We start from the raw sequence: 16,770 nt of genomic DNA on the forward strand, positions 1-16,770 counted from the left end.
CTTTATCACTCGATGAAGAGCTTTCAAAATGTCCAGAGAAGGTGTTTTATTATATTCTGAGGGAGGGAATGGCATTTTTGACTTGGGTGTTCCCTGAACCTTCCAGTCTCACTCTGAAAAATACAGTAACAGCCAAGACCCTCTGATTTTTGTAACAAGCCCTCATCCCCACCCTGACTAGCTAGGTATATGTAGCATTTTGTACATGGGCAGGAAGCCCAGAGGTAAATGTGCTGTTATTGTTGGTTATCTAGAGCTTTTATAGGCATTTGGCCAAAGTTTAAATTACTCAAGGTCTGTGTCTTCTACAAAATAAAAGCCTTTTACATGTTCTTGGCTATTTCAGATTCCCCTGCTGGTTACATGATTTGGTTTTAAAAGATAGTTGATATATCACAACTCCTGCGGAACCAACTAGAGCAATATTAAGAGTGTTGCTTTGTTTCCAAGCTTTCATATTTGGCTTCCTCTCTTCCTTTTCTCCAAATTATCAAAGTCTTGTTTTCTTTTCTTCCATAGATTTTTGGGAAGTGCTGACATAATAAATGCCCAAACCTGTACAGAATTTTATGACTTTATTTGAGCCAAATTGACAGCAATTGCCAGAAAGCAAAAGTCTAAACAAGTTGCAAAAATGCTCTGAAGAATAGAAGGTTTGCAGCTTATTTTATATATCAGAATCAAAAGAAAAGACAGATGGAGGGTTACATGAAATCCACTGATGGTAGATGAAGGGGGTGGGAGAAGGCAAAATGGGTAAATTTCTAATAATGGATAAAACGTAAAACAGAGAGACACATACTACTGTTACATTAGCAGGTACTGGATAGTTAATAATTAACATTTACAGCACTGGAGATGGTATGTGGGAGAACAGGATAATGATGAGGGTTTCTCTGTTCTGGTGGGAGATTGTGCCCTGAGAGTTCTAGAAAAGGAGATCACTCTGACATTCCAAAAGTATGTTGTTCTAGATACCAAAGACAATAGACAGGCTCATTTAAGGTAAAGATTGACCTTCGTCAAGGGAGCTGTAGGCCTAGGATTTAGCTACCTGCCAGCACCTCCTTTTGGTTGGGAATTTTTATGTTCAGACCATCCTATGTGGTGACTTTCATTCTCTGAGTTTATAAGGCTCGTCATGCATACTACGTCAGGTTTAGTATGTAGCTCCTTTTCATCCACAAAAATGCAGTTACTCTCTCTGAGTCAATATTGAGTTGTAATATTTGTTCTGTGTACCCGCTGATGACCTCATTTCAAGGCTTATCCATGAAACTACAATGATCAAGTTTAGGAAACCATCTTTGAAATCATCCCTAAACTTGGGAGGTGGAAAGCAAACTCAGGAGAAATCTCTCTAAGGACAACTAAGAAAGAACCTTGTCCTTCAATAATAGTGCCCATTGAGCAGCCTCCAGCTCAATCTGAAATTATCATAGTCATTATCATAGGTCATAGATAATACCTTGTGGGCTGTGTTCAACTCTCTTCTCTCCTCTACATATATAATGTCAAATAATAATTCTGCACAAAATGGGTACTCAATAAATGTTGAAGGAAAAAAATAAAATGATACATTGATGAAAGGATGGAAGAATCATTAGATACAAAGATGAGGTGGGCAGATAAAGGTATTAATTGATGAATGAATGAACAAGTGAGAACTGGCAGTTTATGAGTATCATTCCCAATCCTTTAAAGAGAACAATTTTACCTTGGAAAAAATGATGCTCAAAGTCTGGAAAGTGCCATTAATGATTATCTAGAAATTTGTCCAGAGTTCACAGCTGCCCACACCTATTGCTCCATGCTCCCTTTCCTGGTCCTCAGCAACCCTCCTTTTGGTTCTTTGCCTCTGTTTGCACTATTTCTATTGACTCTCATTCCCAGCCATAATCTGGCCCAGTTTCTGATGCATGTCTTCCAACCATGCCTCCTCTAAATTTGCCCTTTCCATCTTTTTGAGCTTGGCCAGCTAGGTTGGCCCACTATCTCCCAACTATCCATCAAGGTATGGGAACTGGGATTCTTTACTTGAGCTGTTAGACTGAAAACCAACACAATTTCAATTGCTATTTTTAAATACTCTTTGTCCTTGCATGAATAACAAAGGACTCTAACCCCACTGTATATCAGATGTCCTTCTTTAATACCAGATCCCCAATTTCGATCAAGATTAAAGCCACAGTGGCTTAAGGAGGTAGTACTCTCTTCAACTCTGGGGGGAAATGTGTAGAAAAGTAATTTTTAAGTTCTGAATTCCCATTTGGAGTAAGTAACTATTAGGGGTCATTAGCTGTCTACACAACTCCAAGACATTTGAATACAAATTTTAATTTTTCATCATCCAGATGCTTGATATTTGAGAAAGCCCATTTGGCATTTCAGCCCCAACCCTCTGGATGATTAATGGAGCAATAAGCAGGAAAAGTCAATGTTTGTTATCTTGTTGACATTTTCCCTATAAAGCTTAAATACCCTAACTGTGCTACAACCAGAGAAGCAAATATTATAGCTAGTTTTTTAAATTTTTGGCCACATGCAAAAATGATCAGGCAATCTGAGTCACTTGGCTAAAAAATAAATGATCACTGGCAGACAAAACAATTATTTCAGTTTGAATATGTTTCTGAGCTTTGTAGAAATAATGTCAAATGTTTTAGAGTGTAGCCCCTGTTACATGTGCTCTTTCTGGTGGTAAGAAGGTGAAATGTTCCATGGACAATGCCTTTCTCCACCCTGATTCAACTTAATGGGACAACCAGTGTGTGCAAGTTTATTATCACCCCATGATTTTGATGTCTGGAATCCCCAAACTTAACTCCACGAAGACACAGTGTATCATTATGTGAGCATTGATTACCCTAACATATGCTGAGCACTTATGAAACTCAAATACAGCAAGATCTTCCTTTCCTGTCATGGAAGATATTTGTTGCTGACCTATAGAAAGTACTCCAAGAACCCAATTTTATTTTCTCTCCTGCATGGAAGGAACTTCTCTGCTGTTCTTACCAGATGCTGGGGCTCTGTCCTTGGCCATCAATCCATTACTGGTAAGAGCTTCATTCACTAACTTACAGTGGTATGAGGGAATGTTTGCTGTCTCGGTTATATTACCACAGGAATTCACAAGATGAATGGGAAGCTGATACCTTCTCTTTCCTGAGAACCACTTTACCCTCCTTCCTCATGCCGAATATCTGCTGGACTATGACAAGAGCATATAAAGGGACAGGTAGGGTCAATCTCAAAACAGCAGTACAGGGTAACAGGAAGAGAGGTTCACTTTGTCCAACTTATGCAATCCTTTGTGTCTCACTGGCAAAAATATTCCTTGAAGAAAAGTGCTCCAAAGGAATTCTCTATGTTTCTCTAATAGTCCTTTTTTTTTTCTTCCACACAACCATCTTTCAAGTTCTTTGCTCTAATGTCTAATCTGGCTTCTCAGATAACTCTACCCCTTCCCCAATCAAGTCTCTCCACCTCTACTTGGCTTTTACAAATTCAACAGCCTGAGGCTAATGGAGGTTCTACTCAGCTCAGTCAGTCCTGTTTTACTTATGAGGACAGGGCTGGATCAGAGTCCTGAGGATGAGGCAGAAAATGAATGTTCGGAGTTTCATCTCCTGTCATCAAGAGGTTCAGCTGATATCTTCATGTTTACCTAAGAAGGGCGGGTACCTCAGGGCAAGGCTTGATTTTTTCCCACATAAACAAAAGAAACCCAAACCAAAAACCACAGTCTATTCTGATATCATGAAAAATGATAGATCTTCCTTCAGCATGACTTTGACCTCACCCTTTGTGGAAATAATGACCCTAGAATTATTGAGGGAGGAGCCTTTGACTCTTTCTTTGGTCTGATTTATATACTCTGTTGTCTGAACAGGGTAGCTTCAGCTCTCATTAGGGTGATTTCCATGATAAATATCCTTACACATATTATCTTATTCAATGCTCATACCTACCTTCTGAGATAGAGTTTCCTGCCCATCTGACTAGTTCAGATCCCTTAGAGTTCTAGAGTTCTCACATTTTAGTTAATTATTCTGGCATTTTATAGAAAAATATACAATCTGTAAACTCAAGAGAAATAAGTCATAGTAAGTTTATTTGAACCATTAGTCATGTTTCCCATAAACTGTGTACTCCTTTGTCTAACTTTTCCAAGGATATAGTAAAGCATTTTACTGGTTTTGTGGGCTTCAGCCTTTTCTAGAAAGTTCTTAAGCAGTATCCATTTAAAGAACTTGGAGAAGATCATCTTTGATAAATGGACATTACCACATCATAATAGACAGGAAGTATGCCTATTTCTCGGTATTGAAAGGCATGGAAAAGTGTATCACACAACACATGCTTATAGACTTTATAAATTATAACCCATTTTTCAGATGACAGCTCTATCCAGGAAAAATGAAGCAATGAGGGTGAGACTTCTGCTCTGTCTAAGTCATGCTTCATTCCAATTTATCCCCCATATCAAAGAAGGATAACTAATGCTATTTGGGTGAGCTCATTTCAACTTGTCAAACAATTTCATAATGATGGATTAGAATATGTCAGCTATGCTGGTGGCAACGCCATCTTGTTTTAAATCTTCAAGGAGTAATATACAATACAGGATTACAACTGCTCGATCTTTAGCATGACATGCATAAAATCAATATTTCAAGCTCCTTTGAGAGTTACAGCCCAACATGTTGCTTACGCATCGTCATAATGACCTCAGCCAGCCCCTCCTGTCCAGTGGGGAAAATGGGATTACTCAGCCTTCACGAAGGGCCTCAAAGACTAAGCAGTTCACAAGGACTGTGAACAGGCTGATGGTTTTCTAGAAGACAAATGTCAGATGCAGAAGTTTCCTAGATGCCATGCCATAATGAGTCCCAGCTGCTGCACACTCAGAGAGCCAAACTCGGTCATCAGAAAGGCTTCAGAAGCAGCAAAGCAGGGGCATATTCACAGACCATCCCGAATGACTTGTCACTGTCCAAAAGATCACAACAGCAGGACTCCTAGATATTCCGTGCAGAAAGGGACCACCTTGACATTTCCTCTGGTCTTACAGGATTTTCTCTCGTATCTCACCGAATGAAAACAGCTCCTGTTGATTGACCTGGGCTTATTAGCAACCTTTTGATTTCTAAATGTTTTGATTTTGTGAAAAACGGAGGTTCTGTTTTGCAGTTTGGACAATCTAAGATTTCCACCATTTCTACTTGTGGATGTTTAAAAGCTCCAGCTCCATGCAAAGATTCTTTAAGAATAATCCGAGGACAGTATGGTGTAGGATTTACCAGCAAAACATTTTCATCTGCGGACAATGTTGCTTCCCAGGAGACATTTGGTAATATCTGAAGATATTTTTGATCCAAAAAACTTAGGGGGCCGCTACTGGCATCTAGTGAATAGAGGCTGGGGATGCTTTTAAATGTCCTGCAATGCACAGGACACAAGAAGAAGTGACCCAGTCCAGAATGTCAACAATGCCACCATTTAGAAACTTTGCACTAGCATAATGGCAAAAGCCCAAGTTTAACCACAGATTAAAAATCCCCTCATACCATGTTGTAGGAGGCAAAGGAAAAGGCAGGCTAATTACTTCAGTGTTGACTAATAAGAAATCTCTGGAAGGAGGTGTTGCAGAAACCACTTTTGTGACAAGATCAGGCAAGCCAAGAAATACATGTGGCCTTATAGTTGGCCATTAACACAATTTGGAACAGCAAATTCCAGGGGTAACTGAAAGAAAACAACTGAAACCCAAACAGATTTCCCCCTTGTGACATATTTTAACTGACTTGGGGACCCCCAAGCCCCCAAAGTGTTCATTTCCAGAACAAAAAATGAAGGAGGAGTAAAGATAAACTTCAGCTGCAAGTCATTCTTAAGCCGCAGTTGAAGAGAGATCCTGAAATACATTTTTCATTCATTTTTTCTGTTTCTCTCCTATGTGAGAAGCATGGCATGCACAATTGGCGCCTATATTATCCTTTGGCCAATACTTTCTCCCAGTTGCCTTAGCAACTGTCAATATTTGTCTGGTATGTCACAGCCCCAGTTGGCGGGTGTCTGGTGAACATCTACTCATAAAGTTTGGGGAAGAGAGACACCCAGTGGTCTGAATGAACTGGCCTGCTGAAAACCATCTCCAGCTGCGTTTTATGTTCATTTGGGAAGCGTTTATTAATTTTAAATCTGACTCTTTGAATGATCAACAATCCACACACTTAAAATCATGGGAGCAGAGGAAAACAGGGGTTGGAGCATTTACGTTTTCTGTCAAGGAAGCCAACATTCCACAAATTTACCACACAGTAAATATTTTAGGCTTTGTGGCCCATATGGTCTCTGTCGCAACTACCCAGCTCTGCCATCACAGCACATAAGCAGCAACGAACTACATGTAAACAAGTGGGTATAGCTGCACTACAATAGCATTTTATTTACAAAAGCAGGCCTGCAGCACACCAGACCGGCCCACAGGCAATGAGAGTTAGCCCACCCCTGCAAAAGGAAATAGAATCTATGTGCTCGTTCAGTCTGCACATGCAAATGTCCCCTCCACTCCCCCAGATTTCCAGACACTTGGAAAAATCAATGTAAAAAAAATAATATCAGCATTTAGTCAATAATATTTTTACCATAATTATTTTTTGTCTGTGTACTATGTTCCAGGTTCTGTTCTAAATACCAGAGTAACAGCAAGGTATGAGAGAAGTAAAAATTCCTGTCCGTGTAGAGCTTATACTTACAGTCAAAAATAGAATATATTGACCAGAGGGGAGAGAAGAGGGAATTTCAGGGGAGAATGGGTAGGGTTTACAGGAGCAAATTTAAAGGACACATGGACAAAAACTAGGGGGAGGGTGGTAATGGGAGGGAAGTGGGGAGGGTTGGGTGGGTGGGCTGGATTGGGAGTAAAAGGGAGAAAACTGTACTTGAACAATGATTAAAAGAAAAAAATAGAATATATACATAAAATGTCTTATAAGCCAAATGACAGTAAGTGCTATGCAAAAACTTCAACAGGAGAATCAGGAGACAAGAAATTCCGAGTCATGGGTACAGGTTGAACTGTGTCTCCCGGCAAGATCCGCTGAAGTCCTAAACGTTGGCACCTGTGCGTGTGATCTTATTTGGAGGCAGAGTGTTCGCAGGTGTGAGCAAGTGAAGAAGGTCATTAGTCCAGGCCCTAATCCTATAGGACTGCTCTCGCTGCTCTGTCGAGACCATGTCCTATGGAAGCAAAGGAGGAAATAGGGAGGCCTATTATGAGGATACTGTAATAATCTCAGTAACAGATATATGAAGAGATGGGGAGGTGGTGAGAAGTGTAGGATTTGTTGTTAGAACAAACAGGCTCTGATGAAATAGTGGGATGGGAGAGAAAGAGAGAGTGCGAAGGTCAAAGAGGATTTCAAGGGTTTTCCTTCCTGCAAACTGTAGTTCAGACTTATGATGGGAAGACTGGGATAGGAGCGATTATTTTGGGGGGAGTAGGTCAAGGGTTCACTTTTGGCTATGTTATCATTGGGATGCTATTAGAAAAACAGTTGGAAATATGCATCTAGAATTCAGTGGTAAATTCGGGGATAGAGATTTAAATATAGGTGAAATTAGCACATCAACGGTGTGTGAAGCCATGAGACCAGCTGAGATGAACAAGGGACTGAGTATGGATGGGGTAGAGGACTAGAGAGTCCCAGCGATGAGCTCTGGTGCGTGGCGGTCCTTACTGATTAGGGAGATGAGGAAGAACTTATTAAGGAGCTGAGACAAAGCTGCTAGAAAGATAAGAGGTGTACCAGGATGTGAAATTCTGGATCACAAGTTAAAAAAAAAAAAAAGACAGATGTAATAAGATGTGTTAAGTACCCGTAGCTTAAGTATAATAAGCACTGAGAACTGTTGGATTTTGCTGGATTTATCAATGAGGAGGTCGTGAATAGGGCAAACATGTAACTTGTCATCCCAGTCGAGACACTGTAAGAGTGAAACATTATTCCTGGAGGACAGGACTGTCTGTACAAACCGAGACGTGCTGTCACCCTAGTTGCAGAGATATTGGCGTCAGCAGTTCCGTGGGTGTGATGGGGTAAGTTCATGAATGGACTGAGTTCAACAGAGAATCGGCAGAGGTAAATTAGAGATAGTGATTCCAGGTACCATTTTAAGGTGTTTACAATAAAAGGAAGTGAAAGGAATGACCTAGGTTAAAGGAGGCTTTTTGTTTTGTTTTGATATGGAAGACATTATACAACTTTTGGACTAATGGAAATGAGCTAAGCAAAGAGAAAAAAAATTGCCTGGATCAAGTGTGGGAGGAAATTGGACCCATGGATCTAAAGCACAAATAGGAAAATTGGTCTTAGACATGCATATACATATTTTATCTATAATAATAAGAGGCAAGGCGAAGAAAATATGTACAGATTCAGACAGATGGATAGAGGCTGTGGTGGGAGCTTGTACAGTTCCTCCTATCATTGCTTAAAATGCCTCCCTCTGATGACAGTGAGGAGGAAGTAAGAAGAAGGAGGGGGACTGGCTATATAGTGGGAAGACTAGGGTGATGCAATAGGTCTCATGAGCAGCACTGAGATTGGCTGGATTGGATGGGGCATATCTGTTGGCATTGGAGGTGTGGCTAACCTAGCTGAAGGCAACCCATAATCTACATGTGCAGAAGCACTGATTTCCCAAGTAAAACCTGAAATTGAAGGAATATCTTTAAAAGGCAGAATGAATGTTGGGAAGACAAGTTCACTAGGCCACAGGTTCTAGTCCTGGCTCTTCCATTTATCATAAGTGTAATTTTGAACAAGTTCATTAACCTCTTTGAAGTTATATATAGTCCTTACACACAAACTGTATATCCTAATACCTATCTCACCACTGAATGAGATAGTGTATGTATCAGCATCAAATTCTGTTTTCAATAAAGTCTTTTGAATTTGAAAGAGTTTGAATTCTATAGAATTAGGCATTCTTTTGAATTCCAAAGTATTTATTAAAAACAATATTTGATGCTATGGTATAAACATCAAATGATGATTACTTCATAGTCAAATTATGAAATTAAGGTATGATACTAGTTATGACAACAACTATTGTTATTACCACGATCGTCATTATTACACTTCTAATATATAAGATGATGCTCTAAAAGCTGACTCTTTGACCTCAAATTCCAGTTAATGTCAGAGAAACGTGTGCAAGATGTTCATAAAACCTTTGCATTCTGTGGAATACTGAATTTTGAGGTAAACAGAATATAATTTCTTATTATTCTGAGGCCAGTGTGAGGGAAATGACTGTCATTTCTACTGAGAGAAACGTTCACATTTAAGCCAGAGGGCTAACGTATATGACCTCCAAGAGCCCTTCCAATGCTAAGCCTCCTCAGTCAAGTCTACTCAGGCTTATTCAGATCGATGTCTTATCAGTTCTGTACAAATTACTCCCTGAGTCCAGCCCTGCTGTAAACTCAAAGTCACCAGATCCTTCTTGTCTACAAATACAAGTGAACTGAACTTTATGTCTATAATCAAAGTTTCTCCTCTTGACCTCTAACTAGTTCTGCAGAACCCCTCAATGTGCACCCCATCACTACCCCAGGCATTTGGAGAATTCTCCGAAATAGACATTCATGTGTCCTCACATGAAGTCTGCTAGTTACTGACCCCATTTGAAAATCCTTATATTTTTCCTCTCTGGTCCTGATTTCCCTGTGTCAAAATTGCTTTCAGATTAGTTTGCCATTGTCACTGTCAACAACCCATCCTGAGAATGCCAATGTTAATCCGAGAGCTGTCTCTGAGAGGTGCCAAAGCTGGCCAAGTCTGAAGTGACAGAGAAAAGCTGGGCTCTGAGCAGAGGTCGGGGACGGGGGCAAATTGAAATCTCATCACTTAGTCGTTCATTGGTTCAAAATTAATTGAACACCTGCTGGATAGAGTAGGCAGCCTAGTGGTTAAGAGTTAGGACTTTGGTGTCAGACATACCGGTAGGGGTCAACCCTACACTTCCACTTACAAGCTTTGTGATCGCGGTCCGGTCCCTCATTCTCTCTGAGCCTCAGCTTACTTTCCTCTAAGTGAGAATCCTAACAGACCTCTCTCATGTGGTTGCCGTGATAATTATATGAGATGATATATTTGATGTAAGAACCTGGATCCAAATATAGCAGTTTCCGTCCTCACCTCAGCTCCGTTCCTTACTTTGGCTCTGGGGATGCCAGTGTGCATCCCATCTGCAGCATACGTTGACTTCAAACACGGCCAGCGTGCCCACTCCAGACCCAGACCAAAACCACTCACAGAGCTCTATACGCAGATGTAAGAGTTACTCTGGGCCAGTGTCCTTTCCATCCATTTCAAACCATTCTTCCCACTGGCTTCAGAAGGTTATTCCCTTGTTTGGTTTCATATTTAGGCCCCTTCCTTTCACTTAAGCGCTTTTTGGGAATGGTGAAAATGTTTACTCTGTTCTTTCTTTATTTTCTTATCTTTATTGCTTTCAAAATATAGTTTGAGTGGTGACCTATTTGTCTCCCCCGTGCCTTCACCGTGGTTCATGGCATAAGCAACTGGCGCCTGGACTACAGTCTCTTCCTTTCCTTCCTAACCCTGCTCTATTGTTTGCACAACAAAGCTGATGAATAGTTCATTCAGCAGCTCACCATTGCATTTTTAACCAAATCCGAGTTCATTGGGTGGAGAAGATAACTACACCTTCTGTCTACTGATCTCCTCTTCTATAGTAATAGAGTCATAGCAGAGAGCAGCTTACAGCCTTGTATTTGCATTTGGTCTTGTGTGTTAATTCTAACAAATCATCTCCAAACCTAGTGTTTGAAAGCAATGTATATTTCTTGTGCACAGTTTCTGTGGATCTGGAATTCAGGGCAGCTTAGCAGAGGGTTCTGTCTCAGGGTCCTTCATGAGTCTGCATTCAAGATGTTGGACAGGACGACTGGGCCTCGAGGTTTGAATGGGGCTGAAAAAATATCCTCTTCCAGTCTCACCAAGCTGCTGTTGGCAGAGGCCTCTGTCCCTTGCTGTCTGACGGCCAGAGGACTTACTTCTGTGCCATGTGCATCTCTCTGTAGGCGAGCATCCTCATAACGTGGCAATCGGCTTCCCCTGGAACAAGTGATCCAAGAGAGGAAGCAAACAAGAATCCACAGTGCCTTTGGTAACCTAGCCTCTGAAGTCACGAACTATTGCTTCCATCATTTTTTACTCATTAGCTGTAAATCATTAAATCAGCCACACTCAGAAGGTGAGGCATTCTCCACATATGCAGCCCTACTCCAGACCCTCTCTTTTGAGCTTCAGACTTATATTCCCAAATGCCTAGTAAAATCTCTCTCAAGGTGTTGTAGATGTCTCATACTGAATTTACCCCCAAATGGGCTCAGTATCTCCATTATCATCACCCCCTGCCCTAGTCTGCTCCTCCCCTTAAATTTCTTCTCTTGGTTAAAAGTATTTTACCCAGGCAGACAGGTGATATTTTTCACCCTCCCATTCTTCCCACCTCCTGCAAGCAGCTAGTCACCAAGTCAAAGTGTATCGCAGTCTCTGGAGCTTCTCCTGCTCTCCATCTCTGCTGCAGCATCTGGATGGCGCCCTTGTGATTTCCTTCCTGGATTATTACAATAGACTTATGCTACTAATGCCCCCAAGATCTCCTCCTGCAACCAAAATCCAGTCACTCTTCAGATTACAACGTGGATCACCTGTTTCCAATGCACAAACCCAAATTTCTTCCTTATATGGCATCCATGTCTTTGCACTATCTGAATCCTGTATTCATCTTCTTTCAATTTTTTCTGCCAAGGCCCCACATGTAGCCTATGCTCAGGCTACTACAAGAAGGGCCTGATTGGCCGCGTCTTTCACTCCTCCAAGATTTGGGACCATGCCCTTCTCCTACTAAAAGATGTATATCCACCCCAGTAGTTTTGAATCAAAAATGATTTCCTCTTCACACCATCCTCAACCTACCCTCTGTCCTCCCTTTGGATTTTATACAAATCTGTAAGGCTGACTTTATTCCAGGGGGGTCATAGTTTCTGTTTACAAGTCTGCAGCCCTGCAATACTGTGAGCTCTTTGGGAGCAGCATCCATAAGTAAGTCAACTTTGTGACTGTCAGACAGTGATATCAATATATTGTCAGGGGGAAAAGAAGATTTGGGTATGCATAAGTGATTCTTGAAAGGAAATGGGTTTTATTTCGTGATGCGGACCTCGGCTCGTGGGGTCCGCGGCATTATGGGTGAGATATGAGACAAATTCACACCGAGCAGACTACCGAGTCCTGTGGAGGAAAAGGGATGGCACGGCCACTTTCCCAAAAGGAGAGTGTGCCAACCCTTGCCTAGATAAGCTTTTATTGCTTTTCTGGGCACATTACATTGAGGATGGTCCTCATTCACTATGCACAGGTTCACTTTAGGTGGTTACCTTTTACGGAAAACAAAGGAGAGGATGCTGCTAATCACATCACAGAAGAAGGATATTTGCAAAGGCAAAGGGAAAAGTGGTTGAACTGGTTACACTCATCCTTGGAAGGTTTAGCATGGATTTTAGGAATTTACTTTAAAGATATGCAGTAAACATTTGTTGCCTCAATTCAGGGTGAGGGAGTTTTAGCAAAAAGCAAGTCTTGAAGTGGCCCAGGTAAAATGCAGGCCTGATTCCTCACAGGAGAAGCCATCCGTGGGAGTGGGTCCTGTGTACTGGACCTCACTTTCCACTGGCCTTTCTGAGTGGGAGCTGGGCCCACGCCATGCAGAATAGTCTCCTATAATTTCTTCATTCAATGCTATGTTCTTTTATGAGTGATTAATATATTGTCTTAGGCAAAGCAAACCTTCTGGGATTTCCAAGTAAGCAACTTTGACTTTAAAAATCTAATCGTCTCTACATTTCAGAATACCTGGCACATGTATTGGTTGAATACAATCCCAATTCTGTTCTTTCTCTGAGAGAAAGTGGCCACTAGGGTGCATCATAGTTACATCTTTTCAACCGCTTTGCTGCAAGAATTTTTAAAATATACAATACCTGACTATTTATTTAGTCAGGGGCACTGACCTCTTCTCCTTTAGATTGTCAAATTTAAAAAATGACAACAGCTAGCGCAACAATAGCCACCCAGTCTGAATGAATCAAAATTATACCTTTTTTTGGTCAGATTGGCAAAAAGTGTAATATATATTTTGGCGTGCTGCAGAATTTCGTAATTCATCTATGTGTGCCATAAGATGAAAAAGGTTAAAAGTCACTGCTTTATGGCAAAAACAAGTTTTGAAAACAAGCTCTTTTATGTCTCACATTTGTATAGCTATTTAGGAATTAACAACCAAAAAAAATAGCATGAAAATATCCTACTCCTTATCTCCATTCCTCATACCATTCAGAAACCCTTCCACAAATAGTCATATTTGGAATATTTGCAAAGAAGATAACTCCCTATTTTTCTTCTAACTTTAGCAAGTCTTCATTAAACAAACATTATTTCCAAATCCCCAGCTATGTGCAAACCACTTTGACAGAAAATATGGGAGACAGAAAAATTTTTAACCAACATATTAGAACCTCGGCACAGTACTGAAGGAGAAAGGTAAGAGGTATATAGATCTGCCTTGAGTCTGTTTATAACCTAAGGTAAGAAAAAAAAGATAAATAACATCCTACATTTTAAAAAGGTAACATTACAGAATAAATATGTGGATTGGGCAACTAAGAGGGAATTTAGAAATAACTCAGTTGAATTCATTAGATTTAGATTTAGGGGAGGAAAAAATCAATTTAGGAAGAAGATAGACGAAGAAATTTAAAAGGACATGGCATGAATTCCCACTTCTGAAAGCCTATTTTCTAAAAAAAAAAAAAAAAAATTTTAACCAGTATTGTGTAAAAGTGGAAAATGAGGAAAAGGAAATCCCTGCGCCCTTTTTTCTTTAAATAAAGAAAGAGAAATGAAAGATAGCCTCAAACGGGTTGAGGGACAAGCAGGTAAAGGCAAAAGTAATTTAAAATAATTTAGATTCCCTAAGACTTCAGATCTGGAAACTGTCAGACCCAGAATACAAAATAATAGATATAAACAGTTTAAATAAATTAAAGCTGGAATAAAAATTAAGCAAAGAAAAAATAGTTAACACACATATTAACATGGTTAATTCATCAAGAAAACATAATACCGTATCTTTCCATGTATAATGCACAACCACATTTTTGTGTGATTATACACAGGATTATTATACCTATTATTACACCCATGGCATGTAATTGCTATGCCCATGCATGATGTGCATCCTTATTTTTCACTCAGAAATCAAGGGAGAAAGTGCACATTATACATGGCAAAATACGGTACTTCAAAATGCATGTGCCCTTAATATTAGAGCTTCAAGAACACATGAAGCAAAAAGTCAAAAAATTAAACTGAAAAATAGACAAAGATTCACAATCATAGTTAGAGATTTTAACATACCTATCTTTACATTTGATATGAGTATATGAACAAATTAATGAAGGTATAGAACATTTGAACAACTCTATCAAGTATATAATTTACATTTAGAAAGGACTGTGCCAAATAACTGTAGAATACACATTTTTTCCAGTGTGTACAGAACATCAGCAGAGATATCCCATGTGGTAGGCCATAAAACAAGTTTCAATAAATAGTAAAGGATTGCTATCTGATAGAGTATATTTTCTTACTAGATCACTATTCAACTGAACTCAAATCAATAACAAATATCTAAAAAATCAATAACAACAAATATCTAGAAAAATCCTAATATACTTGAAAACTTAGCAAAATGTCCCTAAGTAACCCAAGGATCCAAGAACAAATCATAAGGAAAATTAGAAAATATTTCAACACTGATAATAATGAAAATACAACACATTAAAATTGTAGGATAGAGCTAAACCATTTCTTAAAGGGAAATGTATAGTATTAGGCACTTCTAAAAAGTAGCAGGGCACCCAGACTTCAAATATCCATGCCCCCCGGTAGTCTGATTTTATATGTGATCTTCTCCAACGCTGAGTTGGAACTGGTTCTGTGTGACCAACAGAAAACAGCAGAAGTGACGATGAGTGACTTACCAAGCTAGCTCATAAAAGCATGTAGCTTCCAGTTTGGCTTCTTAGATTATTCACTCTTGGGGAAACCAGTCCTATGGCCATGAGGAAACTCAAACAGTTGATTGGAAAGGCACACACCCATTGAAACCAGAGCTGGCTGCAGGCAGCTAGTAGTAACTTGCCAGCTGTGTGAGTGTAGCAAGTTGAGAGTGGATCTTCCTGCTCCAGTCAAGCCTTCAGATAGCTGCCACTCAGCTGGTGTCTCCCTGTGATCACAGAAGAAGCTCCAGTTTAGGGTTTCTTAGCTGAGCCCTTCCTAAATTCCTTCCTCATAGAACCCATGAGCATAATAATTGGTTGTTTTATTTCACGATGTTTTGAAGGTAGGCTATTTTTAACTAGACTTACCAGAAAGCTGATATTCAGTGAAATTTTCTTTTAAAATGAAGGCAAAATAAAGACATTCCCAGATGAACAAACATGAAAAGGTCATTGCTAGTAGACCTATCTTACAAGAAACACTAAAGGAAGTTTTCAGGCTAATAGCAAATGATCCCAGGCAGTAATTAAAATCCACTTGAAAAAACAGAGCACTGATAAAAGTAATTATGTAATTACCAAAGAGTATGAGTACACATTTCTTCTCTTCACTGATTGAAAACGCAGTGCTGTAAAACAATACGTAATATACACTTGCGTCGTTGGGCCCATAACATACAGAGGTGTGATGTGTTTGACAATAACAGGGCAGAGGAGACAGGGCAGTCAAAGCTGGACTGGAGAAAGAAAACAATATAGATGAAAGCACAAATTCACAGGAAGGGAAAAGAATGAAAAATTGTAAAAAAAAAAAAACAACGAAGAAGGATAACATAACAAATTCATTCCTATTTCTTTAATAGACATAAAATTATAAAGTAATCATTGTAACAATGCATTTTGGGTTTGTAACATATAGCTGTAATATATATGTTACATATCTACATATATATTATGTTAATATACATATGTAACAATAATGGCAAAAAAAGAAGAAATAGAACTATGTAGGAGCAATATCTTTATATGTCATTGGAATTAAGTCAGTATAAACCTGAAGTACCTTCTGACAAGGTAAGGTTTGTGTATGGTAAGCCTTATAGTAACCACTAAAAAGATAATTAAAAATACGTATATAATAAAAAAAGGTTTTGACTGTATACAGTAAAGTTAATGACAAAAACTGTGCACACTGTATTCTAGTAGAAAAATGTGTTTTTCACAGGGATATGGACAACGGGTGTGTAACTACTTTCCACGTATACTAGAATGGGGCAATTTAGCACAGAAATTACAGCGAATTAGAGCCAGGTTTCTCACTGTCAGAAAAAAAAAGTTCCAGAGTGGGTGGGCTGGGATGGGAGTAAAAGGCAGAAAACTGTACTTCAACAGCAATTAAAAGAAAAGAAGTTCCAAATAAGCAAAGAGGGTGGGGTTTAGACTGATCACTGTGATAAGGCCTGAATCCAGTCAGGGACATCAGTGTGACCTCATGTTTATTCTATTGTGTGTGTCTATGTTCGACTCTGCATACCTAACTCTGTTTATGTAAATGCAGACAGACAGATACAGAAGCAAATAGAGATTATACGTGAATACACGGG

The sequence above is a fragment of the Phyllostomus hastatus genome, unplaced genomic scaffold (assembly GCF_019186645.2).
Source record: "Phyllostomus hastatus isolate PE091 unplaced genomic scaffold, TTU_PhHast_1.1 phas_scaffold_21, whole genome shotgun sequence".
NCBI lineage: Eukaryota > Metazoa > Chordata > Mammalia > Chiroptera > Phyllostomidae > Phyllostomus > Phyllostomus hastatus.